Consider the following 16,602-nt stretch of genomic DNA (forward strand, 5'->3'; position numbering starts at 1 on the left):
CACAGAGCTGGCAAGCAGAGAATATGAACTTTGAACTTTGGTTATTTGTAGTGAAAGAGCCTGATATCACTCTGCCATTCAAGGGAAGTCCTGATAAAATATCAGTATGGTAAATTAAACAATATAGTCACCAGAAGATGATTAATGCATGTCATAAACACAGGATGGCTGCAAATGAAGAGGGTCAGGATAGGAACAGAACAAAGACTTTTCTCTTAGTCACCCTTCCTTCAACACCTATGCACCAGTTCCTGTGTAAAGAGGCATGGGATGGTGTTAAACAAGAACAGCCTGATACGTGATTCATAATCTGTTTTAAAGGTACTAAATACTGAGGTTAACTGCTTAGTGTGCCATATAGTTGATCCTGTGTGAGAGTTTCATTCAAACTACCCACTTTTGTTCTATTTATAAATTCCTGTAATAAAAGGAACTTCTTCCAGTATTATTAAAGTGGAAGTCTGAGCAGGTAAGATGTGAGACATCTAACCACTACCAGGCCTCTAGGAAGTGAGGGGGACGACTACGAAAGCCTCTCACAGAATCAGATTGAATCGGGCTCATTCAGGTATAGAAGGACTCCATTTTATAACTGATTTTGAAGGGGGGGGGGGGCATTAAATTAAAACAGGAAGCCAGAAGTGGGCCTGAATTACATTATTCTCTTAGTAGACTAAGAAGAGTTTGCACCTTTGCAAATGTCTGCCAGGAGTTTTTCCTGGGACATTCATTATTTTTCATTCCATTCTGAATCTGGAAAGAGGCAGGTTACCTGCTCAGGTTAATGCGAGATCTCAAAAAGTGCTAAATTAGATGCTGCGAAGTGTTAAACCATTGATCAAAGAGATTCCCTGCTTGTTACCCAAGGATTACCTCATTCTCAACACCAGAATTGCTGGGGTTAGATTTTCTTTTTACAGTTTTGATCTTATTTTTTTACTTGCTTGACTGGTTAAAGAACAGGTTTGGTCTTGTCACTAGATTTCTTCACGGTTAAAATGTGAAAATTGTAAAACAGTTGTGCTTTTTGAATGGGCTCTTACTTAGCTCTCATTGTCTTTAAATAAAATTTATTATAGCTATTTGTGTTCTTTTAAACCTATTTGATTACCTTTTTCTCTGACTATAAATTCATTTGAGTCTAGCTAAAATAAGCTCCAATGTTTACTTATGACTCTCTTGTTCATTTAGTTGTTGTTTTTTTTTTCTTTTTGGTCATGATTTAGGAATTATCATGCTGCAAGTTTGATTGTAAAACTTCTGTACATTTTCATAATTGAGTTGGTTAGAAAGCTTGTTATCAGTATACTTGAAAGTCATAGATATATAAAAAGATAAACGCTTCAAAATTTTCCTTTGCCATGTATTTATATAAAAGTGTCTTTTTACTATTTTTTATTATACTTTATGCCAGCAGGTTGAACAATATCTATGCTGAACACAGAATTTTTAAAGCTTTAGTGCAACCGCTGAAACTTTCTATAAGCTATTATAATTGGTTATATTTACAGTATTAAAATGAAAATGTAGAGTCTTATTATAGATGAAATAGAAAAAGTAAAATATTACCTTAAAATAGTCATTCAAGTGATATGAATTAACTGAAACTTGTTATTGCCTTTTACTCTTGAGTACATGATAGAGTACATAGGATAGATAAGAAAAAATAATTTCATAACATCACTGAGATGTGCTGAAAATGACAATAAAAAGGCATATTTCTCTAAACTGGTATATATAGAATGGTGAAAAAACTAATTCCTACTGTGGAGCTGCTGTTTCTGCTGTTCAGTTACTGAGTCCGACTCTTTTTGACCTCATGGACTGTAACCCACCAGGCTCTTCTATCTGTGGGACTTCCCAGAGAAGAATATTGAAGTGGGTAGCCATTTCATTCTCCAGGGGATCTTCCTGACTCAGGGATCAAACCCATATCTCCTGCTTGGCAGGCAGATTCTTTACCACTGATTTACTATACTGTAAAAAACAAGGAACTATACTTAATATCCTATGATAAACCAAAATGGAAAAGGATATGAAAAAAGATATATGAGTCACTTGGCTGTACAATGGTAATTAAAATTTTAATTCAACTATATTTCAATAAAAAAAATTTTTTTAAGACATGTTTCTCAAAAGAAAGATCTAAATTGTATGCCTAAAGTTATGCACCTGTTTTGTTTGTCAAAACTTCCTGGCCTGTACAGTTAAGATTCATGCATTTCAATATACATTAATTATTTCTCAAAAAATTATGCATTGTTTTTAAACTTATGAGGGGGGGTGGGATTACACTGATAAGAATTTTAGAGAAATTTTTACATTTATTTTTTAAAATAATATACAATAAAATTGTTTTATGGCATCGTATGGATCATAACACATGGATAGATTCATGGAATCACTACTACAATCAGAATACAGAGCAGTTTCATCATCCCCCCAAAATTCCTTCATTTTACCCATTTGTAGTCACAATTTCCCCACATCCTTAACCCTTGTCAACCACTGATCTATTCTCTCTTCCTATAGTTTTGACTTAGGGATGTCATATAAATGTAATCATGCTGCTGCTACTGCTGCTAAGTCCCTTCAGTCATGTCCAACTCTTCGCAACCCCGTGGACTGCAGCCTACCAGGCTCCTCCGTCCATGGGATTTTCCAGGCAAGAGTACTGGAGTGGGTTGCCATTGCCTTCTCTGAAATGTAAACATGCAGTATGTAATCTCTTGAGACTTGATTTTTTCATTCAATACAATGCCTCTGAAATTTATTCAATTTGTTTTGTGTTTCTTTTGTTCATTCCTTTTGTATTACCATGTAGTATTCCACTGCATGGATATGTACCACCCTTCATCTATCGAAACCACTGAGGGACATTTGGATTGTTTAAAATTTGGGGCAATTATGAATAGGACAGTTATTAACAGTTGTGTGCAGGTTTTTGTGTAACCATAAAATTTGATGTCTTTAGATGTTAATCCATGCCTATGGGTGGCATTGCTATAATAGGCCACACATGTATTTCATTCTATAAGAAATTGAAAATGGCCATTCCATTTTTGTATTTCCACCACTTCCAGTTGCTCTACATCTTTACCAGTGCTTGCTTTTTTTTTTTTAAACTTCAATATTGAAATAGATATGTAGTGGTTAACTCATTGTCTTTTCATTTGTGTCCCTCTAACAGTAATGATCTTGAACATTATCAAGGACTATAAAGGGTTTGAGATGTTATCATATTTGCACATTAGCCTACCAGAGTTTCATGAATGCTGACCAACGGCATGAGACTCCTGGGTCGGAGACAAAGGAGCTAATTTAGGTAAGGGCTGCAAACTTTTAGCTCTAAGAGAAAATTTCAACTATAGCATTATGAGAAGACTTAAAATTAAAACTACTTGCTTGTTGTAAATGTTTCCAACTAAGACTCCTTAAGTTATTTAAGGTAAGTGGTCCTGGTGGGAACAGACACCCCAAAATTCTGCTGGATGAGCATCAGAAGTTGGACCAGAGGAATTTGCCTGGGTGAGAGAGTGCACTTCCTAGGATTCATTGTAGCTATTGGCCCTGACAATTCTGAATCACCAGGGTGATTTCCCCTGTGCTCAGCCAGTTGTTCCTTTTCTTTGCTATGTGATGGCCATCATTTCCTTTTTTCCTGCTCAGGGTCCCTGTAGAAGGATCCTTTGATGTAGAGATGCTACTGAATAATCTTTCACAGATGCCCACACTAGAGCTGTCTGCAGTGTCTGTCATGAAGCTTTTCATGTCCATGACATCGATTTCTTGGTAAGGCTGGCTTGTCTTCCAGAGTCCCCAGCAACATCTTTCATCATTGCCCACGCTGCTAGTCCTGGGTTGCCACTTTGCACTCTTAACATTCCAAGCAAATTTTAGTAAATCCCTTTCCGTTTATTTTGTTTTTGTTGATTTTGCGTCCTTTTTATTGCCACACCATGCCTTTCGGTCAAGTATTCTTTAGAAAGAAGGTGTGGGTAGTTCTCACAGTTCCTTCTCCAGCTCCAACATCAGCCCTGTGTCCTTAACTCATTCTCTATTACTTAGGATGAGTCTTTTCATTTTTTTATTCAAGTTGCTATTTTGTCTTTTTCTTTGGCTATGCCATGGTGCATATGGGGAAACTCATTCTCCTTGCTTGGTAGCACCAAATCTTAATCCCTGAACCACCGAGGAAGTCCCAAGATGAGACTTTTCATAGTATCCATCTTAAAGGGCTCTCCTCTGCTATCGTGCAGATCAGTCCAGATTTGCTGAGTCCTAAGTACATACCGAAGAACTGATGCTTTTGAACTGTGGTGTTGGAGAAGACTCTTGAGAGTCCCTTGGACTGCAAGGAGATCCAGCCGGTCCATTCTGAAGGAGATCAGCCCTGGCTGTTCTTTGGAAGGGATGATGCTAAAGCTGAAACTCCAGTACTTTGGCCACCTCATGCGAAGAGTTGGCTCATTGGAAAAGACTCTGATGCTGGGAGGGATTGGGGACAGGAGGAGAAGGGGACGACCGAGGATGAGATGGCTGGATAGCATCACTGACTCGATGGACGTGAGTCTGAGTGAACTCTGGGAGTTGGTGATGGACAGGGAGGCCTGACATGCTGCAATTCATGGGGTCACAAAGAGTTGGACACGACTAAGCGACTGAACTGAACTGAACTGAAGTACACACAGCATCAGTGGCTAGATATGTGTTGTGTGTTAGTTGCTCAGTCGTGTCTGACTCTTTGCAACCACATGGACTGTGGCCCACCAGACTACTCTGTTCATGAGATTTCCCAGGAAAGAATACTGGAGTGGGTTGCCATTTCCTTCTCCAGAGGATCTTGTCCACCCAGGGATCAAACCCAGGTCTCCCATGTTGCAGACAGATTCTTTATCGTCTAAACCACCAGGGAAGCTGCTGCTGCTAAGTCGCTTCAGTTGTGTCTGACTCTGTGCGACCCCAGAGACGACAGCCCACCAGGCTCCCGCGTCCCTGGGATTCTCCAGGCAAGAACACTGGAGTGGGTTGCCAGAAGCTAGATATACACATATATATTCCCAAGGTTAGTTACACTTCACATTTCTATTAGGAAGTCAGTAATGGGCTTCCCTGATGGCTCAGACGGTAAAGAATCTGGAGACCTGGGTTCAATCCCTGGGTCGGGAAGATCTCTTGGAGAAGGGAATGGCATCCCACTCCAGTATTCTTGCCTCAAGAATTTCATGCACAGAGGAGCCTGGCAGGCTACAGTCCATGGAGTCTCAAGGAGTTGGACATGACTGAGCAGCTAACTTTTCAACATTCTCAATAGACTTGCTTCCTATATTTTTGAATATTAAAAAATAATATTTATTTGACATGTCCTATATCAAAGGCACCATATCATTTAATACTCTCAACCCCAAGTAGGAAGTGCTTTTTTTGGTCAGATTTACAGATGAAAGAACTGGTGTCCCAAGAGGTTAAATACCTCATGATCACAGACCACGCTGAATTTCCATCTCCAGTTGTCTGCCTCCAAAGCCTGTAATGTGAAGCCCCACCTTCTCTCAGGCCACTAGAAGGATTCATACCACAGTTACCCTCGAGTCTGTAAGATCCTCGAGATTGATTTAATTTTATTTTAAATGTTGTTTTGAAATTGGCATCATTGTGTCTAATTACACTTCTTAGACTAGGCTCAGCTTAGTCATTCTCACATTGTTTCTCAACTTATGTTCTTAAGCAGAACAAAATTTTGTTAAAGAAAATATTGCATAAGGAAGTTCATATGGCAAAATTATATAAGCTGTATTCTTCCCAGGGTTTTATATCCAACTTGCCCCCATTTTGGTTAAATATGCTGGAAAAATGTTCTTTTAGCTGGAACAAAATCGCCCTTTAAAAAAAAAAAAAGTAGAGACAAATCCAGACAAATTGTAAAGCATCGTTTCTCTTTAGACTACAAGCAGAAACCTCAGGTCAACCAGAAATGCCTCACTCTGGAGTCCCTTTGGGGACATTATGCATTGTGGGACATTGGAGGGGCCTGCTGCCTCCTTTAAGCTGAACCAGGAAATGGGAAGTTCCACTGCCCACGTCTGCAAATCTTCTGTCTTGTTGTTTGGCAATCCATGTGTTAGTCATTCACTTCAAGGATTTCTTAAAGAGTATTTATTCCCAAAATAGAGATGCGGAAGTCTACCTTTACCACTGGGCAATAACTTCAGCTCCTGTTAACTTTCCCATAGGAGTAAAACTGATCAATGTCACTGTTGTTGAAATTATACAAGTGAACCAACTAGAGAGTGGAATTTCCCCCCTGCACCCTCCCTCTTGTTTTCATGTACTTTGTAACCTGAGGAGAAGTTTCCATGAGGAAGCAAAGTCTATGTTGAGGTTACCGGGTGATGTATGGAAGACCTCAAGCACAGAAGCTGCCTTTAGACTGCCAAAAGGAATAAAACTCTGTTGTGTCCACGATTGATCTGTGTAAGCAGAATGCGAAATGTTTTCCTTTGCAGAGGCGTTGGCGAGGTTCCTTCCCTCACGTGAGTATCTTACAAGACGCCCACTGTTCTCCATTCTAACATCCCCATGGTGATAGAATTACCTAAATAACGCTGCCCATGAGGGACTTTCATCCACTGGCAATGATACTCATTCATGATTGTGTGGGCAGCATTTTTTTTTCTTTTGCTTTACTTAGGAAAATGTTTCCTACTATATTGATGCCTGCCTAAAGCTAAGATAAACAGAAACATAAAATGGAGAAATGAGTTAATTATCTAGTTATTCTGATTAGTATGTAGATTATTTGAAGCAAAAGTGAGTTTTCCTTTACTTTTTCCAGAGTATTTCTTCAAAGTCATGTAACTTTGCATCTGTAGCTGTATCTTCAGATATAGCTGTTGAAGCTTTTCTGTTGAAGATTTTCTCCCCTGTTTCTTCTTTACTCAAGATAATTTTTTAATCTTCCTCATTTCAGTTTTATTGTGGAAATCAGTACAATCATGAAAACACTTCTGAACCACACCATTTAATAGTATTTAATCAAGAAAAATATTTTACTTGGAAGCATTGAACTTGTCAGATGATGTTTACATTTTATTTACTTTCTAAGAGAAATACCTGAGGCCTGAATTGAGACCTACTTTTGAAGGTCTTGCTTTAGGTATTGGTGCTTCACCTCTGGGGCCCACTTGGTTCCAAATTGAGGAGAAATTTATGATCATAAGCACAATCTACCTCCTGGATTCCCACATGCATCACATAAGGGACTTTTTCCTTTTCCTCTGTATGAGGTGAAATTGCATTGACAGGACTCAGGAGGGCTGAAAGGTGAAATAAGGTGAAATACTGGATCTTTCATTTGTCTTGAATAAGCACCATGTACTGGGTTCAGTCCCCTACATGGAAAAACAAAGGTTAGCTAAATGAATGAATTGTGGTGCTGGAGAAGACTCTTGAGAGTCCCTTGGACTTCAAGGAGATCAAACTAGTCAATCTTAAAGGAAATCAACCCTGAATATTCACTGGAAGGACTAATGGTGAAGCTCCAATAGTTTGGCCATCTGATGCAAAGCGCCAACTCATTGGAAAAGATCCTGATACTGGGAAAGATTGAAGGCAAGAGGAAAAGGGGGTGACAAGGATGAGATGGTTGGATTGCATCACTGGCTCAATGGATATAAGTCTGAGCAAACTCTGAGAGATCGTGAAGAACAGGGAAGCCTGGCATGCTGCAGTTCACGGGGTTGCAAGCAGTTGCGCATGACTGAGCAAATGAACAACAAAAATAAAACCATCAAATGAAACAATCATTCATTTATTTAAATGTTAATTTTTTTTCACATGTTAGATTTTGCCTGTTGACATTTTTATCCTCAGCTGAATGGTTATGTCATTGAATGGAAGCTGTCGTCCTTACTGGTAGCTAAGGGTTATAGCCACATGAGGAATAGCACCAGTTAACAGCTACTGGGCCCTCCAGGGCACCTGGCTCAGTGCTACATGCTTTACCTGTAATCATTTCGTCCATACAAACACCCACAAAAGTCGAAGTCCTATCGTTATCCTCTTTTGTAGAAGAGTCATTTGAGTCACAGTGAGGGGTTTATGTTTTAAGCGCTCAGTAAATTTGGTCAATGGAGAAAGTGAAACAGAAGGCAAATGGGAGTAAGATACTTTGAGTTACTGGTATATGGAAGGTATATTATACTCACTGCTTGATTGAAACCAAATGAATATCTAGAGGAAGGAACTTTAACCCTCTTTTAGGCAGGAAGAAAGACGAAGGTTCTGGGGAATCAAACCATTCTCTGAATATACTTAGCTAGAAAATGAAAGTTAACAAGAGAAATCCAGGACCCCTCTGCTGCTGCTGCTGCTGAATCGCTTCAGTCGTGTCCGACTCTGTGTGACCCCATAGACAGCAGCCCACCAGGCTCCTCCGTTCCTGGGATTTTCCAGGCAAGAACACTGGAGTGGGTTGCCATTTCCTTCTCCAGTGCATCAAAGTGAAAAGTGAAAGTGAAGTGGCTCAGTCGTGTCCGACTATTTGCGACCCCATGGACTGCAGCCTACCAGGCTCCTCTGTCCACGGGATTTTCCAGGCAAGAGTACTAGAGTGGGGTGCCATTGCCTTCTCCACCAGGACCCCTTAGAATCTGCCTATTTAAGACAAATAAGGGATCCAGTGAGTGGTACCCCATTGCCTGGTATGCAATTTCACCTTCTACATGGGAAGGAAAAAGGCCCTGGGTGATGGCTGTGGGCTTCTGGGAGTTGTTCCTGATTGCTAGGGAAATAGTCTCTGCTTGTGATCATAAATTTTTCCTCTGCTTAGAACTAAGCCAGAAATGGAGATAAAGCATAACTGGAATTTGTATTCATTTCCTAGGGCTGCTGTAATAATAAATACACCATAAATGGGGAGAGGCTTAAACAACAGAAACTTATGGTCTCACAATTCTGGAGTCTAGAAAACCAAACTCAAGGTGTCTGCAGGGTTGGTTTCTTCTGAGGCTGTGGAGGAAAAGACTCTACAAGGCCTCTCTCGTCAGTTTGCCCGTGGTCATCTCCTCCTTATATCTCTCCAAATTGTCCTTCCTTTACACATGTCTGCTTCTGTGTCCCAATTTCCTCCTTTTATAAGGACATAAGGGGCTTCCCAGATGGCGCTAGTGGTAAAGAATTCGCCTGCCAATGCAGGAGACATAGAGACATGAGTTTGATCCCTGGGTCAAGAAGATCCCCTGGAAGAGGGCATGGCAACCCATTCCAGAATTCTTGCCTGGAGAATCCCATGGATAGAGGAGCCTGGCAGGCTAAAGTCCATAGAAACTCAAAGATTTGGACACAACTGAAGTCCTGTGGTCATGTATGGATGTGAGAGTTGGACTGTGAAGAAGGCTGAGCACCGAAGAATCGATGCTTTTGAACGGTGGTATTGGAGAAGACTCTTGACAGTCCCTTGCACTGCAAGGAGATCCAACAAGTCCATTCTGAAGAAGATCAACCCTGGGATTTCTTTGGAAGGAATGATGCTAAAGCTGAAACTCCAGTACTTTGGCCACCTCATGTGGAGTTGACTCATTGGAAAAGACTCTGATGCTGGGAGGGATTGGGGGCAGGAGGAGAAGGGGATGACAGAGGATGAGATGGCTGGATGGCATCACTGACTTGATGGACGTGAGTCTGAGTGAACTCTGGGAGTTGGTGACGGACAGGGAGGCCTGGCGTGCTGCGATTCATAGGGTCGCAAAGAGTCAGACACGACTGAGCGACTGAACTGAACTGAACTGAAGTGACTTGAAGGAATGAAAACAAGAGAAATAGACATAGAGAGAGTCCCTGCCTCCAAACACCATAGCATATGATACTGAATTGCTCTCTTAGCTGAGAGATACATCTCCCCAGTTCAGGAGACCCCAGGAAGGAAAAGGACATCTTGCCAGGGTTCCCTCCACCCGAGTTTCATGTCCCATTGCCACAGTGGTCGACAAGCTTCCACACCCTGAAGCAGCACTGAGGTGGGTTTCTACTGAACTCAGAGGGGCCCTGCTGGTCTGCTGCTTTAGTTGGAAGATATGAACTGGTTTCTCCCTCTTCCATTCTTCAGATCCAGCCCTGTAGCCACTGATTTCTGCACCGTGCTTATCTTTGGAATAGCTATAAGCTATGCCCCTTCTCCCCTTAGAACCTTGGCCTTCACTTTCTGCCTCATCAGCATGTGAGATAAATGTAATTTTGATCTCCATCTGATATACTGATGTGGGGCACCAGGCAGGATCCAGAAGATTCAGGTGCAGATTTATCTGGAAATATTTTCACTGGTCAAGGACTGTGTTCTCTGTCATACGATTCTGAGAACTCACAAGAAAAAAAGATAAGAAAGATTTCTGAGGTCAAATTGGTAGTAAATATCACATTGTTACCTCTGCTGATAACACACTTGCTGCTTATTATGGGATGTGTGCTAAAATGGTGACTGGGTGAGTGAGGAACTGAGAGAAAATTGGAAAATGCTAAAATGATTAAAGGGTTTTTCTTTTTTGCACACATGAGTGCCCACATGTACACAAGAGAGAGCAGGAGAGTGAGAGAGAGAAGAGGAAACTTTTACAAGTATTTTTGACACACCCATGGCCTGCTCCTATTAATAGAATGCACAAAGGTGAAATTAAGTCAACAAAACCTCCTGAGAATCTTTAACTCCAGAAAATCATGGTCTGTTTCATTCCTAGACCTAAGGAGCCATAGTTATTAAAAGTTGAGGATTTCCCCTTTGTGGGAACCCAGTCAAAGATTCCCAAACCCCTCAAATTCTGACTTCTCTCACCTACCTGATAATCCCTTTCTAGACATGGTGTCCTTTCTATCCGGAGACCCACCGCCCCCTGGTGATGGACGGAAAGAATAAACTTTATCTTTTATACGATATTCATTCCTGACTCTAATGGGTAAGGACTGACCCTTGTGCGTCCCAAATGAAAAACCATGTCAGAGCACAACCTGATAACCTCAACAATCACATGAGCGATGTCCAACAACAGTCATGATCGGACTGATATATCACAATCTCAATGTCCTTTTCATTCATTCTCAGTGTTCCTGCTGGTATGGATTGTGCCCATTTGGTTGCTGGCTTTATAAACCTTGGGATATAAGGTCTGCTACATGCCTTACAAGGGATAGAAATATGTTCAGATTTAGATGGGAAGGGCTCACAGGCCAGGTGCTGAAGCCCATAGGACTCAATCTACCAGGTGTTAGAATCTATTGTGGATGAAAAATATTACCTGTCATATCCGTAAACAAAGGAAGTTTCTCAGACATCGAACCAGCAGCCACTGCAGCTGCCCCTGACTGTGCACCCTGAGGGGATTCAGGATGGAAAACAAAACAAAACAAAACAGGATACTCATCCTACGTAATTAAGGAACATGTCAAAGGAATGATTTCAATAAGCCTAGACTCTTACATCTTCCCATGAGTAGAAACACACTAAATTAATTAGTTTGAGATGTCTGATCTTCTTTAACTAAAAGTAGTCTTCTGATGTTCTGGCCACTTGTTTTTTCTTATAAAACCTCTGTATATCCTCTTTCCTCTCTTACTTGTTTGGAACAGTCCCTCAGAGCTATCTGAGAAGCTGTGTTTCAGGCTTAAGTCCTCAGAAAATCTGCTGAATAGAACACAATTCTCAACTTTTAAAATTGTGTGGGTTTTTCTTAGTCAACACCATATCACTCTCCTTCTCCTATTATCACTGTCATTCTCCCGTCTCTTGACCATCCACAGCTACCAGCAGTGACCAGGAGAGAGAGTACAATTTGTGAAGCCTGATGCTAAGTCTCTTCAGTTGTGTCCGACTCTTTGCAACCCCAGGGACTGTAGCCCACCAGGCTCCTATGTCCAAGAGATTCTCTAGGCAAGAATACTGGAGTGGGTTGCCATGCGCTGCTCCAGGGGATCTTCCCTACCCAGGTATTGAACCCAGGTCTCCTGAATTGCAGATAGATTCTTTTGCAGGCATCCCCAAATCTTTTCTCTTCAGGTCTTTCCACATTTAAATCAGCTCATTTTCATGTGTAAGTTTTCAGAATCTCATGAGGGTTTACTCTTTCAGTCACTTGTTTTAATGCAGTTATTTAAAATAACTATTTCTCTTTTTTATACAGTGAATATAAACACATATTTATCCTCCTTGAAAGATGATTCCTATATCTGTACAGGGTATTTTTTTCCTTTCTAATGATTAACTTATGTTTTAACAGTTTTGAAAACACTAATGAATTGATTCAGAAAGAGGAACATTGTGTCAACTTTTTTATCAATAGAGTAAAAATATTTTGCTCTGTTTACCCAGTTCTCCATATCTCAATAGCTTTTAATCTAATTCATAGGATTCCTGGTGGTTCAGACTATAAAGATTCTGCGTGCCGTGCAGGAGACCCAAGTTCAATTCCTGGGTCAGGAAGATCCCCTGGAAAAATGAATGACAACCCATTCCAGTATTCTTGCCTGGAGAATCCCATGGACAGAGGAGCCTGGTTGGCTACCGTCCATGGGGTCACCAAGACTCGGACATGACTGAGCAATAACACTTTCAGACTCTCTGATAAGGCAAGAGCATATGAGAAAGCTGTGAGTTGTTCAACGTATAGCAATAAGAAATAGTGACGTAACTGGTAATATGCTAAACTGTGGTTCATGGGGTTTCTATGATGTGTTTCTGTGTCTGATTTATCGATCTTGTCTCCATATACACATTCTCAGGAGGTTTGGGGCTGTGATTTATTATGCATTAAAGAAACTAACCCATTGTTAGTACAAAAACAATGTACATGCATTTTCATGTGTATATTTTATCTAGCCAATAGAAAAGAACCTGGTTTTGAACGGAATGATATTATTTACAAAGCAATCATGTATTAGATTTTCCTAAGGAGTATTTTTGATAACAAGCACCACTCTAGATCTGGGCACACAGCCATGAAGATGCATAAAAAGAAAGTCAGTCTTGGCATAAGTTATGGTGAGCTATAAGTATTGAACAAAAGCAAAACTTACAAGTAATAACCGTCCAACAAAATACAAAATGTAGGAAAATTTTTACTAACTTCCAAGACAAAAATGTAAGGATTTGAGAAAAGAATTAATATATTCTTTCGAATGTCTTTTGAGTCAGAATCTTCTATAGAAATAGAGTATGGAGAATTCAGAATATTTACATAGTAAGCACAGATTTCTTTATATTTTGGGTCAAATAATGACCCATAATACTTATTATAACCGGGGCAGTTTATCTCTCAAAGGATCAACACAAGGGTTAAAGAAATTGTAACAAGTTCATATTTTTAAAACTGTAAAACTTAATAAAGTTTAAATTAATGCCATGTGATAAGTGATAATGAATCAACATTTACATCCATTTATATCATGGTGGCAATCGACACTAAGGGGGCATCTAAAGGGACAGCGAGACAGCAGTGGAATAGGAACTTAGCACTGTGGATGTTACCACGATACCCACCTCCCTTTCCTCTATACTTTATTTCTAAACAGATTCACCATCATATAATCGGTGAACTAGCTCCATAGTTTACTAATGGCAAGACTGACATTGCTTACTTTTTAGGCATTGCCTTTAATAGTACATAGGAGCAAGGCACCTCTATGGAACATGAAGCTGTAAGAAAGAAATTTGGAGTTAGATGAACAAGAAAAGATCTGTATCCAGGATTGAGACCCCCAGATAAGCCTGAAATTTCATTGCAGTACTATTTACAACAACCAAGACATGGAAGCAACCTAAATGTCCATTGACAGATGAATGGATAAAGAAAGTATGATATATATATATATGATATATATCCCATTGAATATACACATATATGTGATTTATATATATTTTATTTTATATATATATATATAAATATTCCAATGTATGTGTGTGTATATATGTATAATGGCTATTACCCAGCCATTAAAAAAAAATGCCATTTGTAACAACATGGATGGACCTAGAGATTACTGTACTCAGTGAAGTAAGCCAGATAGAGAAAGACATACATCATGTGATATTGCCTATATGTGCAATCTAAAAAAGAAATGATACAAATGAACTTATAAACAAAACAGAAAAAGGCCCATAAATAAAACAAACTTATGGTTGCCAAAGGGGAGAGTTATAGGTGGGATAACTTAGGAGTTGGGGAATTAATATACGCACCTACCATATGCACACATATGTGCTGCTGCTGCTGCTTAGCCACTCAGTCGTGTCCGACTCTTGTGTGACCCTATGGACTGCAGTCTGCCAGGCTCCTCTGTCCATGGCATTCTCCAGGCAAGAGTACTGGAGTGGGTTGCCATGCCCTCCTCCAGGGAATCTTCCCAACCCAGGGATCAAACCCGAGTCTTCTACATTGCAGGCAGATTCTTTACCACTGAGCCACCAGGAAAGCCCCATACATATATACTACTACTGTATAAAATTGACAACCATAAGGACATACTATATAGTTCAGGGAACTCTACTCAATATTTTATAATAAACTGTATGAGAAAAGAATCTGAAAAAGAATGTGTATGTATGTGTGTGTACTTTTTTTTTTAGTCACTCAGATGTGTCTGTTTGTGACCTCAAGGACAGTAAGTAGTCCATCAGCCTCCTCTGCCATGGAATTCTCCAGGCAAGAATTTTGGAATGAGTAGCCATTACCTTCTTCAGGGGATCTTCCCAACCCAGGGATTGAACTCAGGTCTCCTGCATTGCAGGCAGATTCTTTACTGTCTGAGCCACCAGGGAAGCCTGTGGGTGTGTGTATATATATATGTATGACTTATATATGTGTATATGAATCACTTTGCTGTTCACCTAAAGCTAACACAACATTGTAAATCAACTATACTTCAATTAAAAAAAAAGTTAAAAAACCAAAGAACCCAACTGGAATCTAAATTTGGCTTGTGAAACACTCTTTGGAGAAGTTCATTAAGAGCACAGAGGTTCCAGGGACACCATCAACAAGACTCCTGTGTCACTGCCCCATTCTTGGTGTCCCCCAGCAGGTCCTCAGTAACAGGACCCTGCCCTAAGCGAAGCTGTGTACATTTCTGTGATAAAATAGGTTTCCATGTTTGAATGTACAACCAATAAAAGAAAATAAAAAATGTGTGTGACAAAGGTAGGGAAAAAACCTGGATATTTTAAAATTGGTCTGTACACTAGAAAAACATGGACCATCAAGATCAGATATCTAAGGAGACACTCATCAACTACTTGTTTTAATGCTTCTGGAGCTTATTTTAACTTAGTGTCTACCTAAAGGCACTTAGAATTCACTTCAGGTGGCACTCTTTTTATATAAGCCACAGGAGATCCCCAAAGAGTAAGAGATTGGAAAGGAAATGCTGTGTATATTGAGGAATGTCATATACAGGGAGAAGTCATCTACTCACCACACACACCATTAATCAGGACTTCATTAAAACGCTGTGTTCACTTGAAGCTCTCATCAATGAGATTAACTTGGAAGATAGTGTAGTCTATTAAAAAAAAGAATCCTGGTGAATAAAAACCAAGTTTATAGTTCTCAACTACCATGGGAGCCTGAAAAAGAATGGAGGATATAAATTATTTTGATGTTGCTCTGTTCACTGAAAGATAATTAAGTCAATGCACTTTAAAAAATAATGCAAAAAAGAAAGGCTATGCCTTAGAGAGAATATACTTGATTAATACTTGTGAAATTTGGGGCTTTTAATAAAGAAACTTATTCTTTAGAGGCTGTTTAAGAAACAGCTACTCAGCTGATGTTATGGATGGTTTTCATATACTTGTAATTTAGGAGAGTTGGTGGACAAGATGACCTCTTGAATTATTTCCAACCCATGAGACAAGTAAAGTTTAAATTTATTATAAAATACTAGAGGAAATACAAACATATGCAAATGTCCAGCTGGCCCTCATAAACTCATTAACACAAAGCAAAATTATGCCTTAATATTGCTAATTTAATAGGACTACTTATGGAAGATGTATTACTGTAGAAGGTTTAAATGGCCTGCTTTGCATGCATACTTAATAACCTAGGGAAAATCCAACCACAGTCGATCTCAACTGATTTGGATGTTGATGCTATCATTTGAGTGGGTATGCTGCAAATGTATATTTGAAATCAAGAGGATTTGCCAAAAGAAATAGAGGATGACTGAATATGCTTTGATTTTAATAAAATCATGTGAAGATGAAAAAAATTCTGGCCTGCTACAGTGTGTCTTTTTTTCAAGGCTCATCTACTCAGGCCAAATATTACCAATATCATTCACTTATTTATTTATTCATTCAATAAGCATTTATTGATGCTTACTGTGAACCACTTATTTGCAGCACTGGAACTTCAATGGTGAACAAACAAGGCAAAAATCCCTATTTTAGACTTGTAGCTCAATTGGGAGCTGAAATACTTGTGAAAGAAGACAGCCAATAAATAATAAGCTAGTGACATTATTTGAGGGGCTCATGGATTCAGTGAAGGAAATAAACAAGGTGATTTGATGGAGAGCAATTGGGTGAGATGGAAGGAGACAGAGTCAGGGGCTGCTAGA

The 16,602-nt window shown here is 39.7% G+C and overlaps 1 long non-coding RNA gene across 4 annotated transcripts; it reads left to right on the plus strand.

The window, feature by feature from the left end:
- Positions 1 to 343: 343 nt before the first annotated feature.
- Positions 344 to 16,210, plus strand: LOC121820452 (uncharacterized). 4 transcript variants are annotated; one of them, XR_009595275.1, is made up of 3 exons: positions 344 to 568; positions 3,191 to 6,533; positions 8,885 to 16,210. It is a non-coding gene; the product is annotated as an uncharacterized LOC121820452 (long non-coding RNA). The 4 variants fall into 4 exon arrangements; XR_009595276.1 differs by having other exon boundaries at positions 12,393 to 16,210; XR_006060993.2 differs by lacking the exon at positions 8,885 to 16,210 and having other exon boundaries at positions 3,191 to 3,325; positions 3,670 to 6,467.
- Positions 16,211 to 16,602: the final 392 nt, after the last annotated feature.

This window comes from Ovis aries, chromosome 10, assembly GCF_016772045.2.
Source record: "Ovis aries strain OAR_USU_Benz2616 breed Rambouillet chromosome 10, ARS-UI_Ramb_v3.0, whole genome shotgun sequence".
Lineage (NCBI taxonomy): Eukaryota > Metazoa > Chordata > Mammalia > Artiodactyla > Bovidae > Ovis > Ovis aries.